We start from the raw sequence: 15,876 nt of genomic DNA, 5'->3' as shown, positions 1-15,876 counted from the left end.
GAACATTTTGAGGGTCTGTATATCATGGTGGACAAATGATGGAGTCAAATCCAGGAAAACTTGAATTCAAATCTTGTACATGACTTGTGCTTACTCTGTGACCATGAGTAACTCATTGAATTTCTGAGTCTCAGCTAGCTCTCTAAGGATATAGAGTCATAGATGACTTGCAGTCTGTATGGGTGAAGAGAGTTTCCATATTGACAAAACTGGGCATCTAGAAATTTCCTAGCTCTCCTTGGACCATTTACTCTTAATAAAACACTTCTACTAAAAGAGTTTTGGGTGTCAGGCAGGAAATAAACATTCAGATATTGCCTGCTATGTATCAAGTACTGAGCTAAGTACTTTACAAATATTGTTTCATTTGATCCTCACAACAACTCTACAAAGTAGTTGTTATTATCCCCATTTTGCAGATGAGGAAACTGAGGCAAACAGAAGTTATGTGACTTGGCCAGGATCACACAGCTAAGAAGTATATGAGACCAGATTTGATCTTAGGACTTCCTGACTTCAGGCCTATCTCTCTTTCTACTGCATGACTGTCCTACTCTAACCCTAAATAATATATAATAATAAGGTATTTAATATTGAGTACATAGTATCTAACAATCACAGAAAAGCAAAATTCCTAACAATCATCATCTATGGTACTTTTAGGTTTAGTAATCATATACCATCTCCCAGGGCATTCTCAATATGGTATTAAATAAATTACCTTGTTTTCACTAATAATCTCACACAAATGAGAAACTAGATTGTTGATGCCACTCTAAAATGGATCATATGTTTTCCAAGTACTCAAGAAAAATATTTTTTAGTTATGTTATCTTTCTTCTAAAGATATGATAACAAGTTCAAAATAAAGCATTATGCAAAAAGCCATCAGAAGTAGGGGGGTGAGGGGTGGCCAGGTGGCACAGTGAGTAACAGCACCAGCCCCAGAGTCAGGATGACCTGGAATCGCATCTGGGCTCTGATACTTAGCACCACACCCAGAAATAACTGGCCGTGTAACCTTGAGCAAGTTACTTAACCCCAATTGCTTTAAAAAGAAGAAGAAGAAGTAGGGGGGTGGACAGAGTCCTGAACTTGATTTTAGGACTCTCTGGCCTCACATCTCACCACTAACACTTCCTACCTGTGTGACCATGGCACATAGAAATGTCATTTAAATTTTCTGAATGCCCATTTCCAAATCAACAAAATGGAAATAACATTGCCCATTGTAGCTCTATTCCAGCAGGCTCCAATGGCAAAAATGAAATTATTCTATAAATGTCCAAAGTATTTAGGATAGGGTTAGGAACTGGATCCATGATCTCAATGACATAGGAAATTCTTTCTCCCAATGCAGCACCTTTTCTTCAACTTCAAGTCTTAGGGAACTTCCTAGAGAAAAGAAGCTATAACTTCTCCAGGGTCACAGAGATAACATATGACAAAGGTGAGACTTAAACCCAGATGTCCTTGTTCCAAGCAAACCCAACTATTAACTCACTATGCCAATTGCCTCTATAAATAGTATTTATTATTTTGATTATGATTAAAGCCTGGGAAAACTCTATTTAAACAAAATATACTTGTTCAGGGCCTGGGACATGCAGCTAAGGGAAGATTTTTACCCATTGTATTTTAAAGGATTTTTTTTTTCATTTCTTTAATGACTTCAGTCAGGTATTAATCAGCATTTTACAAACATTCACTTGTGTGGACAGCATCTGCTGAGCGCTATAGGAGGGAGCAAAAGAGAACAGAAAATACAACACTTCCTCAAGGGACTTAGACCCTAAAGAAGAGGCAAAACATATATGTGAATAACATAGCACTTGCATTACTATAGTATAAATTATATAGATTTGTGAGTATTATACCTAGAAAAAAACTGAGGTACGACCTCATAACATTCCTTCATATTCACTTCATTTGACCTCTTGTTTTGGGTTAGAACTAAGACCCAGGTTGGAGTGCACACAACACACACACACACACACACACACACACACAAAATATGGCAACACAGAGTTATGTAGAGCCAGGTTCTTTCACATGTGTACAAGAGAGGTGTGTATAAGGACAAGATTTCAGTGAGAGTGTACACTCAGAGCAGAGTCTGAGCAAGGCAGTTTTACACCTTAAAGATTGACTGGGTTAAAAAAAATAATAAATGCCAGATATGGGAGGGGACATTCCTAATCAAACATAGGTGTGATGGGGAAATTTCATAGGTTGGTTACTGATTCCAGGCTCAAGTGTGGGAGTTTCCTAACTGGGACCTGAAATAAGTAAGGGCCTGAATTCGTAATCAGGCAGCACAGAAATGAGTATCAGTATATAACTACTGCAGTTAGCTGGGAGCTTTGTCCAATTAAGAGCTATAATCATTTATACTTTTGACGTAGGGTCAGAATGAGTCAAGAGAGTAGAAAAGTACAGGGTGATTATCGTTGCTTATAATTTATGCCCATTCAGACCACTTAGCCTGAATGATTCCATATTCAAGTCCTATAACACCCAACAATAGATTTCAAAATTCATAATAATCACAATTGTCATGATAAGGAAATTAAGCCCAGAAGAAATAAAATGACTACTGGATCAAGACCACACAAAATTTAATGGCAAAGCTACCATGAGAACCAAAGTCTTCTGAATTATGCCAAGTGTCTTTCTCCCACATCTGTACTTTGCCAGAAAGGGTTCATCACCAAATGCTCCCTAGAGAAAGGCTAAATTTTCCCCTTATAACAACTTGTGGAATATCAAATTTTAGAACTGTGAGAGAATTTATTTAGTTCAATTCTTATTTTCAGAGATGAGTAAATGATTGCCAGAGAGATTGAATAATTTTTTCAATGTTTGTAGTAAGTGGTAGCATATGGATTAAAATCCAGGGTTCCAGACTCCCAAATTAGTTCTCTTTTCATTTGTAAAATGCTGCCCATTTTGCATAATAAACTCAAACAGCATACATTCATTCATATCTTGGTTGCGAAATAAAAACCTAATGTTGTCTTCTGGTCACAAGATGAAAAAGAACTCAGAACTTGTAGAGACAATAAAATTCAAATCTTGACTGACATAATTCACTTCAAAGAAAATCTGACATATGAAATCCACATTTGTACAAAAGATTATTAAAATTTCAGATATTTTTCTTACAAAATATTTATAAAAGGATCTCTTTAATCAGCAAATTCCTCTCACCTATTTAAATATTTTTCAATTTCTAAAAGTTAATTATGTAGAATTATGGCCAGGATTATGAGAGTGAAATCTCATGAGAGTTTATCTGCACATTATCTTCCTAAAAACAGCAATAGAGTTCCCACAAAAAAGCAAAATCACAAGAAATCTATAAAAGAAACTAATGCTTAAACAATTTGAAGTGTTCAAAAATGATCAAAGAAAAGTTCTGACACAATTTTAAAATTTTATATTGAAGAAGCTGAAAAAGGCCACCTAAAGAAAAAAAAAAAACACGGTAACACAATACTAACAGCAGGACCAGGGGAAAAAAATAGGATTTTCTAAAAGTACAATAAAATAGATCATGGCAACTCTGAATAAATTAGATTTTAAAATGTAAATAGCAAAAAAAATTACAAGATTAAATTAATTGAATATGACTAAGGAGTATTAGGACAGATGGAGATGAAACCAATAGTATAGAAATAGCTATTAAAAAATTAAACAAATCAATAGCTTCAATGAAAAAAGAATTATTTTTCTAGAGAATAGAATAGTGGCGGCCACAGAGGAAGTAGAAAAAAAAAAAACAATGTGAAGAAATTATTCACTAGAGTATTGAAAACAACAAATAATTACTGTAAACAGAAATATTTTTCCTGAGGACAGAATAGCAGAAACCATGCAGGAAGCAGAAAAACAAGCCTAGTAAATGATTCGATGTTTCCTTGCAAACAACAAAGACAAATGAAATAGATCTGGAGAAAAAAATTAAATAAAATTATTAGAATTCTAAAAGGCTAAAATAATTTGACCCTTCTATTGAACTAAAGAGGATCTAGGATAGAGTGGATCAAGCACCATGCCTGGAATTAGAAACACTCATCTTTCTAAGTTCAAATCTGGTCTCAGACACTAGCTGTGTGACCTTGGGTGAGTCACTTAACTCCATTTGCCTTAGTTTCTAATGACCTGGAGAAGGAAAGAGCAAACCAAATCCAGTATCTTTGTCAAGAAAACCCCAAATAGGACAGCTAGGTTGAAATATTTCAACCCCAATTGCCTTGCCTTCCCTCCTCCAAAAAAAAGAGAAAATAAAACCCCAAGTGGGTCATGAAGAGTCAGATAAGACTGAAAAATGGCTGAACAACAAATAGTGAATTAAATATATATATATGTATGTATATATAGTGTGTGTGAATATGTGAAAACATACATATATATACACATACATATATGTATATAAATATTCACTCATATATATGAATATTTCCCAGGACAGACATTTATAATCTTCAATGTAAATGGATTGAATTCCCCTGTAAAAGTTGAAAGGATTGTTGACTATATTAAAACATACTATTAAACAATATGTTGCCTACAGGGAACACATCCAATGCAGAAAGATTTGCACAGCTCATGGGGTTCACACCTAGTTCCAAGTTTTAGGTTCATAACTATCTCTTGGGTCTGGCTTCAGGAACCCCTGGTTCTAACCACTGAACTATCTTTTGTTTATGACTCTCATTACCCTGCTGTTGAAGACTAATTAGCAATAGTTTTTTTTTTAATAGTTATGAAGAACTCAGTCCAGGATCAACTGATTTCCTGAGTTTAATTCCTGATTCTCTCCTGAGATGATACAGTTCAGAACCAATCTTGAAAGCCCCACTTGGAACTGCCAGCATCTGCAACGTCTCCCACTTCTTCCTATCAAGTACTTTCATTTCCCTTCTTCATAACTTCATCTGATCTTAAATCAAGAGGCAGATAACTCTTCTACCTCTAAGAGCAGTGTCTTATACTATGATAATATTTCACCTTTAACCATTATATGTATGTATAAACATACATATCATACCTATTCTTTTATTATCTTATATACATTTGTATAAACAACAAAACCATGGTATGATGGTAGCCACTTTGAAAATGTGTATAATTATGATCAATTCAAAAGGAACAGGTCTGTGGATGTCATTCTCTACACATGTGAGAAAACTTTTATTCATTTGTGTAATTGCCAGAATGCCTTCTTATGAGGTGTATGTTTTAATGACAGACTGAATCACACTCAGGAGTAGGTGGCCTCAAGGTCCTTGGGTGTGTTTTTTTGTCTGAGTTTGAGTTTTATAGAACAAATCCTTTTATTAAGGATATTTGTTCTGTGAAGTTTGGAATCAGTCAAAGGGATGCACTTGAGGACCTAGAGGGTCACATGTGGTTTTGAGGCCACAGGTTCCCCACACCTAAATAGATTATCCATACTAGTAGAATGTTATAAGTATTCAGGTCTTTTTTTGCTTCATGATTCAAAGATTTACAAAGGAACCAAGGAAATAAAGAGAGAAATTAGTCTATGAGCACATTAGCAAATAGCCTTATTGAGTAGCATCCATCTATCATGGCACAATGTTAGGGATCATAGCAATCAAGAAGAGGTTGGACTAGATATTCTCTAGAGTTCCTTCTAAATTTTAAGATTCTATGTTTCTATAAGCAGAAAGGGATAAGCTAATTACCTGTCTTGTAGCACTCCCAATTGGCAGGAGGAAGCAATGCCTTGCCATTTGCACCACTTCTTGTTTCCACGTTAGGTGGATTGGCATATTAGGTCCTGTGCTACTAAACCGAAAATTGCATTCTCCCTTTCTGAACCTATTAGACAGTCATCAGTGTTGAGAAGAAAAACCTCTACCCTTATGCAACAGAATCACTCCACCACTTCCATGCTGAGTTTTTCCTTCAGTAAATGACAGCTCCTCTTTACAGGACCTTTCGCTGCAGCCCTTTCTTTTAACTACCCAGGTGGCACATCACTTTGGATTAAAGCATATCACCCTATTACTGACTGCTGCACATCAGGGTGATCCATCTACTGCTGTTGTTTTCCATCTATATAAGTGAATATGCCATGCTTCTGCACAACAGCATGTCTCTAGCAATCACTTTTTCCTTTTGTTTTGTACATAATTCATGGGGTTTGGTTCATAAACAACTTACAATTGCAGTCATGGTCTTAGTCTTTTTATGTATCGTAGTCAGTGTCATATTCAGCACCTATTAAGGTGTCTGCCAAGGGTTTGGGGATACAAAGACAAAAAAGTCTCTGTCCTTAAGGAACTTATGTTGTCCTGATGAGGATACAACATTAGTAATAATAATTACAATCATAATAGCAGGTATATAACACTTCAAAGTTCACAAAGCACTCACAAATATTATAGCATCTTATCCTCACAACTATCCCCCATTTATATAGAAGAAACTGAGGCAGGCAGAAGTTTAATGACTTGCCCAGGGTCACAGAGCCAGTAAAAGTCTGAAACTGGATTTGAATTTAGGTCTTCTTGACTAGGTCCAGTGCTCTATTCACTGCACCACCTAACTTCCTCAAAGAAGTAACTATAAGATAATTTGAGGAGAGAGAGAAACTAAAGGGATTATGAAAGGTTTCCCCTAATTAGTGGCTCTGGAGTTGTATCTTTAAGGAAGTAAAATTATCCTAAGAGGCAGAGGTAAGGGAAAGAATTCATTCTAGACAAAGCTACTTCCTATGCAAAGGCACATATGTGGGAGAAAGAAATCTAATGAATAGCAGGTCACCTAGATTGGCTGGAATATAGAGTGAAATGGGGAGCTATTGAAATAATCTTGGAAAGGTAGAACAGAGCCATATTGCAAAGGGTTTTACGTGGCTTGCAGAGGAGTTTTCAAGAGTTGACTTGATGGAATGATAAAGTCAGAAGATGATTTTGGTGGCTATGTGAAAAACATTAAAAAATGTTATTTAGCTGCTGTAGGCACTAAATTCTCTCTGTGACCTTGTTGGCTTTTGTCTGGCCTTTACACAGTAGGCATAGCAGAATCTTAAGTAAGGGAGGAGATGGTTGTTTCAATCTTCCCCTGAGCACATTTGTCCTCAATAATCTCTATGCTATAAGTAGATTTGTCAACTTCCACTCTAGCGTTATGAATACCCACTACTCCTTCCTGATATGAAAGTTTGTTAGGTCTCTCTTCTGTCTCCAAGGGTACTCTTACCTCTCTTTTGTTACCCCTCCCTCAGGATCCAGGACCAAACACTAGCAGATCCTAACAAAAGGGATGGCCAAAGGTAAAAATATGACCAGGTGGCATTGGACAAGATTCATTACTCCTTACAAAAAGCATAAATTAATAGATTCAAAGAATTAAAAGTGATTATCTAGGAGCAGCTAGGTGGTGCAGTGAATAGAGCACCGGCCCTGGAGTCAGGAGGACCTGAGTTCAAATCCAGCCTCAGACACTTACCACAAAACTAGCCATGTGACTTTGGGCAAGTCACTTAACCCCAATTGCCCTACCTTGCCCCCTCAAAAAAAAGCAAAAAAAAATAGAAGTGATTATCTAGGCTAATATATGCTTGGACAAAAATTATCTCTGCGATGTACCCAAGAAGGAGTTATTCAATTTTTTGCTCTAAGACTTCTAGATGACAATAACCCACTACTTCCACAGGTAGCACACATCAATGAAAAAAAACTAAATGCTATAAAATTGTTTCATAGAATAAGCCTAATTTTGCCTTATTGCCTAAATTTCCACCAATTATTCCTAGCTCTTCCTTCTGGGGCTAAACAAAATGAACCTAGCCCTTCTTCCAGGAGACAACACCTCAAATGCTGAAAGACAGCTCTCATTTTCTTAAGTCTTCTCTTCTCCTGGTTTCTCATTACCATCTATTCTTCATGCTACCCCCTAGGCTGCCCAGTGCCCCTCTACTGAAGCACCCACCAAGAGAAGCTAAGTAGCTTATCCAATGTCACAAAGTAATTTTTGGCATGTCCATGAATCAGGTCTCAATACTCAGCCCAGTGTTCTTTCTACTGTATCTTGACAGAGCCAGAAAGGACTCTATACCGATGTCTTCTATTCTCACCCTCCACCCAAACAAAATGTACCACATCTTATGTCCCTTTTCTCCCTGTAAAATATCATTTAAAGCACACTAAGAAATCTGTCCAAAAATGTCTTCACCCCTGTTTGGACCAGTACCACAAATTCCACTACTAAAAATCCATTTCTTATTAAGAGAAATTTTTCTTTTTCTTTTAAAATGCAAATACCCCTGGAAATGTGAAGATAGTAAGCCATCAAAAGTTATTAATACCTTAGTTCTAACGTTATATCCTATTCCAGTTTCCCCACAGGGTACACAGGCTATATCTGTTTCCTCCAAATATGGGTAACCATGTCCCCAGTTCCCATATAGACATTTAATATATAATTGGAATATTGGATATTAGATTCGAGATAGCCTTTATTTTTTTTTCAAAATTTTATTTTAGATTCAAACGACAGAACACAGAGAAGAGAGAAAAGAAACAAAGACATAAACTTGAATATTGCAACTTAAAAAGTTAGAAAGGGGGACAGTATGTCGTACATAGCACAGCATAAGAGAGGATTCAAAATATGTAACAATAAATTTTCATTTCAAAAAAGCCTATGTGATAAATAATACTCATTGTGTTGAGAATTGTCCATCTTTTCTTTGCTTCCTTGTGAGTTTTCTTTTGTTCTCCGCTGTGCACTCTTTTAGTTTGTTCTTTCCCCCCTCAAGAAGACTACAATAAAATTTAGGTGTGTTTCTCCATAGATATAGACATAGACATACATACATATACAGACATATACTTTCCCAAATCTATTCTACTCCTGATCTTTTTTTTATGCATGTGCATATCTCTTGTTTCCTATCCCTCCTGCCTCCTCTACTTCTATGACTACCTTCCCCTCTTATGACTTGCCTATCCCCCTCCAAGGATCCCTCCCTTATCCTCCTATTCCCACAAATCTAAACTCGTATGCACCTATTCCCTCATCCTCCCCTCTAAAGATCGCTCCCTTGTCTTCTCCCCTTCCCTATTCCCCTACTGTTTTGGGATAGCTTTTATTTTATTCCACAGAGAATGCATAAGGACCCACCAGAGTCTATAAACCAATATAAAAAAAAGCCTTGAAAGAAACCATTAGACTATCTCCAGAAAAGAGTAAGTCACATTTAGGGGTTTCTAAAGTAGCACTTCCCTTCATGTCAAACATGAACTGTCCAAGCAATTCACAGCAACAGCAGGAAGGGTGGACAAGGTTCAGATTTCCTTGCACTATCTCCATAATGTGACTGCAGGTCTTTGGTTCAGAGTAGTCCTCTTTTAGAAATATCTTTCCTACTCTAAAAAGCAGGCTATTAAGGAAACCTTCCTCTGGAGACTTGCCACGACATAGGCAAATTTAGGAACTCTTGAATTTGAGGTTACCCATAGGGCAATGCCCCCAAACTAATGCTACTCAGGAAACCTCCCTTCTATGGCAAGCAGGCTAGATTTTTAAATCATACTACCTAGGGAAATCAAAATGGCCCCCTCCACTTCACAGGAAATTAGCATTCCAGAACATTGTTCTTGAAATAAAAACCCCCTCTTCCCACTCCATTTCACAGAAGATTAGGAATTCCAGAACATTGATCTTAAATGCCCCCTTACAAGGCACATCCCTTACTTATACTTATAAGTACAAGGTGCTTTTCTCCCACTGCCATTGCTTCTATTGAAAATCCTTATTACTACTTATGTCCCCATAATGAAGTTCCACTGCATTTTGGAATGGAATTTCAAGGGTTAGACAAAGCCTGGGGGGAAATGACAAGCTGATGTCTCAGATCAGTTATTTATAACTGATAGCATAACTTCTGACAAGAGGCTCCCTTGACTCTGACTTGTCAGGAATCTTGGATGCAGTTCCAATCACATAACCAGAGGAGTTCTAAAAGTTGCCTAGGAGCTTTAGTCTATCTTTATCCCCTTCAGACAAAGATCCCTCTAATCTCATGTGAAGTTGATTGAGGAACCTGTAAAGTTCATCAGGGGCTCCCTGATCAATTTCTCTTTGTAGGTAAAATATACATTCCCTGCCCTCAAGAGATTTACAATCTAATGAGGGGGAAGAGAATTATCTAAAGAGAGAAAGAAAAATAAAAGATAATATTTGCAAAATGCAAAATGAGTGACTCAAATATAAGAGGTCAGGAAGCAGAAATATATATATAAAACAACATCTTGTTTTTAATTTTTTATAAACATTTTATTACTTCTACTTTTAGTCTTGGGGATCTTATATAGTTTTGTTTTGTTCTACAGGGTGTTTGTTTAATTATTAAATTATAACCCTGATTTTGAAGGTCTAATTATTATTGATTAGTATTTGTCTAGAATTCCTCTGGGCAGTTAGGTAGCACAGTGGATTGAATAATGGGCCTGAAGTGAGGAAGGCTCATCTTCCTGAGTTCAAATCTAGTTATGTGACCCTGGGCAAATCACTTAACTCCATTTACCTCAGTTTCTTCATCTGTAAAGTGAACTGGTAGAGAAAATGGCAAACTAATCAAGTATCTTTGTCAAGAAAACCTCAAATGGGGTGACGAAAAGTTGGACACAACTGAAAAACAACTCAACAACAAAGAATTTTTTCTTTAATAGTGTTGTTATAGCCTCACTAAAACAATCAACAATGTCTTTTTGTCACTCAACAGACTAGCAAACAGGTGTAGCTATCTATACTAACAGACAGATATAGTTATCATATGAGAATTTGATTACTACACTGTCAAGTTCCACTTTATTTAATGATTTCATAGTGCTTTTGTGTTCATGAAGCATTCACTTATATTTTTTGTCCTAAGAAAGCTTGAAGTACCTCTTAATTTTTCTGCAGCATGTTGTGCAGGTAAAATCTACATAGTCCTCCAGTACTTTGACCAAAGTAAGACATCTCTCATCCTACTGCTTACACATATATGTATGTGTGTATGTATGTGTGTGTCATTTTATGTGTGTATTATGTATGTGTACATACATACTATCACAAAAACCAACTTGGGAAGAAGCAAAAAGCAATGGTAGTCATTCACACTTTCGCTGAATTTCATCACTAGCCAAAATCAAACTCCACTATTCATATTCTTTTTAAATAATTGACCTGCAACATCTGCAAATAATTTATACTAATTATTTAACTTCTGTCATCGGGGGCACTTCCTTTGCTAGTGAAGTCTTACATACAATGAGATATGTAGATGGATGGATGAATAAATGAAGAAGAGGAGTGCTTCTTACCTCCTAAAATAAAGAATAATGATTTTATATTCAGAATAGATCTCTCTTGCTGGATAATTATTAATAGTGAAAAGAAAACATCACAAGACTAGAAGGAATTCCTTTCATACATCAGGGTATTATAGTGAAAAGATCGTTGGATTTGAAATTAAAGCACCTGGGTTCAAATCTCTGCTTTGATTCTTAATACCAATTTGACTTCATACAAGTCACTTTGCTGACCTAAAGCTTATTTTCCTCACCTCCCAAATGAGGGGATTGGACTAGATGATAGGTAAAGTCCCTTCTAGCACTAGATTTGGTTTTTTTCCTATTATTTTTTTAATGCTTTATTAACTTCTGATTTACATCATTTGTTTCCGCCAGATTTTGAGTTACAAATTTTCTCCCCATTTTTCCCGTACCTACCACAACAAAATAGCAGTCCCACAGCACATGCCCTCCTCCAATCTGCTCTCTCCCATATTTTCTCCCAAACCCCTTTCAACTTTTCCAGTGGATCTCTATGCCTCAGTGCCTGTATATCTTATTTCCCAATTACATGTAAAATAGTATTAATAATATTATATATATAGACATACATATACATATTATATATATATATATATATTTGAACATTTGATTTTAAAACTTTGAATTCCAGATTCATTCCTTCCTTCCTTGTCACCCACCCTTACTGGGAAGATAAACAGTTCAGTATAGGTTGTACATGTGTGGCTAATGCAAAACAATAACATAGTAGATATATTGTAAAAGACTGATTATATTTCCCTCCCTCCTATCCCACCTCCCACTTGTTCTATTCTCTACTTCGATCCCTTCCCTTTTCCAAAGTGGGTGCTTCCAACTTCCCTCCCCCCAGCCTGCCCTCCCTTCCATCATCCCCCCTCTCATCCCCTTCCCCCCTATTCTCCTGGAGGGTGAGATACCCTATTTAGTGTGTATTTCATTCCCTCCTCAAGCCAAATTCAATGGGAATAACATTGACCCATTCCCTTTAGCCTTCCTATTCTTCCCCTCCATTGTAACCATTTTCCCTTGCCTCTTTTGTATGAGATAGTTTACCCCAATCTGTTTCTCCCCATCTCCTCTCATTATATTCCTCTCTCACCTTTTAATTTCACCTTTTAAGTATCATTCCTTCCTGTTAAATTGGTCCTGTGCCCTCTATCTATGTATACCTGTAAAAATGTATACACACATTCACATATGTATTCATATGCCCATATACCCTCATATATAGACAGATATAGATTTCTATTCCCTTCATCTATTTTCATACTGAGAAAAGTTTCAACAAGTATGATTATTTTTTTTTCCATGTAGGAAGGTTAATAGTTCAACTTTGGTAAGTTCCTTATGATTTCTTTTCCCTGTTTACCTTCTCATGCTTCTCTTGCTTCTTGTATATGAATGTCAAATTTTCTATTCAACTCTGGTTTTTTCACCAAGAATGCTTGAAAGTCCTCTATTCCACTGAATGACCATATTTTCCCTTGAAACATGATACTCAGTTTTGCTGGGTAGGTGACTCTTGCTTTTAATCCCAGGTACTTTGACCTCCAGAATATCATATTCCAAGCCCTTTGATCCCTCAGTGTAGAAGCTGCCAGATCCTGGGTTATCCTGATTGTGTTTCCACAATATTCAAATTGTTTCTTCCTGGCTGCTTGCAATATTCTCTCCTTAATCTGGGAATTCCAGAACCTGGTTATAATATTCCTAGGAGTTTTCTTTTTGGGATCTTTTTCAGGAGGTGATTGGTGGATTTTTTCAACTTCTATTTTTCCCTCTGGTACTAAAACATCAGGGCAGTTTTCTCTGAGAATTTACTGGAGGATGGTTTCTAGGTTCTTACTTTGATCATGGCTTTCAGGTAGTCCAATAATTTTTAAAGTACTTCTCATGGATCTATTTTCCAGGTCAGTGGTTTTTCCCATGAGATATTTCACATTGCCTTCTATTCTTTCATTTGTTTGGATCTGTTTAACAGCATCTTGATTTCTCATAAAGTCATTAGCTTCCATTTGCTCCAATCTAATTCTGAAGCAATGATTCTCCTCATTGAGCTTTTGAGATTCTTTTTCCATCTGGCAAATTTGGCTTTTCAAGGCATTCTTCTCCTCATCGCCTTTTTGAGCCTCTTTTGCCATTTGAGTCAGTCTGTTTTTTAAAGTATTATTTTCCTCAGTCAGGCTGTTGACTGTCATTTCATTATTTTCTTGCATCATTCTCATTTCTCTTCCCAATTATTCCTCCACTTCTCTTATCTGTTTCTTAAGGTCCTCTATGGCCTGTAACCAGCTTGTATTTTCCTTTGAAGTTTTGGTGCAGGAGTTCTGACTTCACTGTTTTCCTCCTGTTCCATGCTTTGCTCCTTTTTGTCCACAAAATAGGAGTCTAATGCTGGAATCTTCTGTCTGCTTTGTTTCCTTTGCCTGGTCATGTCGCCCCTCAGTCACTTGACCCCTGAGCTTTTTGCTACAGTAGGACTGCCACCAGACAGGGGAGCTTTTGTCCCAAACACTGGGGTTTTCTCAGATGCCGGAGGTATTAGATGGGTGCCCTCTCTGAGGTCTCCACACGCTCTGGCAAGCTGGACACACACCCCAGGACCTCCACCCTAGACTGAAATCCAGATCCAAGAAGGTTAAAGCAAAAGTGATTACCCCTCAGACTGGTGATTGGTCCCCCTACACTCTGCAGGCCAGAAGCTGAAGCTGTCACATGGCGCTGACTGGCTGTGCCAGTGTCTCAGTGGCTTCTCACCCAGGGAGGCAAAGCCACACACTCCCACTTACTTGGTCCCAAAGTCCAGACTTCACTGACTTCTCACTTTGTCCTTAGCATCTGTGTGTTGATAAATCTGGAAACGGCCACAGCTGCTGCTGATCTGGAGTCCCTCCAGCCAGCAGCTGGTCAGGCCCTCCCCTAGCAGTAGATTTGTAATCCCATGATCCTAATGCTTTTATCAAACAAAAAAAGAGGTAGATATAAGGGAGTGCCTCAAAATTATTAGCATTCTAGGCTGGGTTTATTTCTTTAGGAAAATCCTAGGTATGGGATAGAGGAGAGAGCAGAGAAAATGAACTTTGGGAAACATATCTACATGGGAAACTAGAGTTTATAGCAGAAGCTATAAAAAAATTAATGAGGAGTAATTCCAATGGGAACAGCTGTATGGCTTCCCTGGAAGACATCAGTGTCATAGAAGTATTATGTGCCCCTCAACACTGGACCTGGCCATACATGTTCCCTACATGTGTGCCCCTTCCATGTAGTCCACACATGTATCCCCTCTTTCCACTGATACTATGTATATTTTTGAGAAAGTAGACCCAGGATATAGAGGTAAAAACTGGTTGCTCCTTTTCTTGCTATGCCATTTCATTAAAGCCTTTGCTTTAAATTAAACATGTCTTCGGGCATACTATTAAAGGTCAATATATCACTGGGTCCTTGAACTGCAGTTTTAGTGGAATGATACCACATAGTACCTTGAACCTGGTATAATCACTTGGAGGGGACCCAAACTATAAGTTAGAGGGGTTTGAATGGCATTGCTATATACTCATATATGGATATAGATGTATGCATAAATATAGCTTTTGAAAGTGATGAGTTAAGTGCTCATATACTTGAATTTTAGAGACTTGGAAAATGGTTTCTTGTTCTGCTTTTATCACTGACTCAATGTGTCCCCTCCAGACAATGATCAATTTTTTAAATACTTTGAAATAATAATGTTTGCTGTTAGTGTTTGCCATACTTCATAATGACTCATGGTTAAAAAGTAAGATGGATACTGGGGGCAAAAGGACCATCCCATTGACTCCATAGCCACCAATGTGACAGGTATGCACCATTCATGCTGGGCTCCTTCCCCTCCCCAACTCAGTAGAGATAAAGCAGTCATTTCTTAAATTTTTCTTTCTCCTTTAGGTTCTGCCTCCCAGGAATCAGCATCTCCCAAATCCTACCTCCTTTGTTCCTCCCTTTTATACATGTGTCTTGTACAAGGTCAGTGACGGAAGATTTTACCTTGAAATAGAGATTAAAGCCTCCAGCCAGAGTCATAAACCTTGGTTATTTCCTTCCAACCTGTAGGAATTAGCCTCAATGGATCTTAGGAAGAAAAAAAAAGTACTTAGAGCTGTTTCAGTACTTTTCTACTTAGTCTCTCAGGGATATAAAAACCTCTTCCCTAAAGGGGGCCCTCAGTCACTCAGCACTTAAGGTATTGGTCCTGACTGCTACCACAAATTCCCAGTTATATATTGATGGAACCCACCATGCCCTGAGTAATTGGGAGCTTGGGAGTCATCGTACAGCAGAACTGTTGAGTCTCCAATCTAATGCCCCAAATGGTTGTACTCACTAATGAAGGCACTGTCAGCATGCCTACTAGTTCCTTTGTATCCCTGCAATAAACCTCAGCTCATTCTGTAACAGTAAAAGGTTCATGTTCTTCCTTCTTCTGCCTCTTAATTCTAACCTGAACACAAGGTGGCTAGTGATTCAGTTAAAT

The sequence above is a fragment of the Petaurus breviceps genome, unplaced genomic scaffold (genome assembly GCF_028583685.1).
Source record: "Petaurus breviceps papuanus isolate PSGF00001 unplaced genomic scaffold, PetGlider_PUasm1.0 178, whole genome shotgun sequence".
Taxonomy (NCBI): Eukaryota; Metazoa; Chordata; class Mammalia; order Diprotodontia; family Petauridae; genus Petaurus; species Petaurus breviceps.
Note: the sequence above shows the minus strand (reverse complement) of the source record.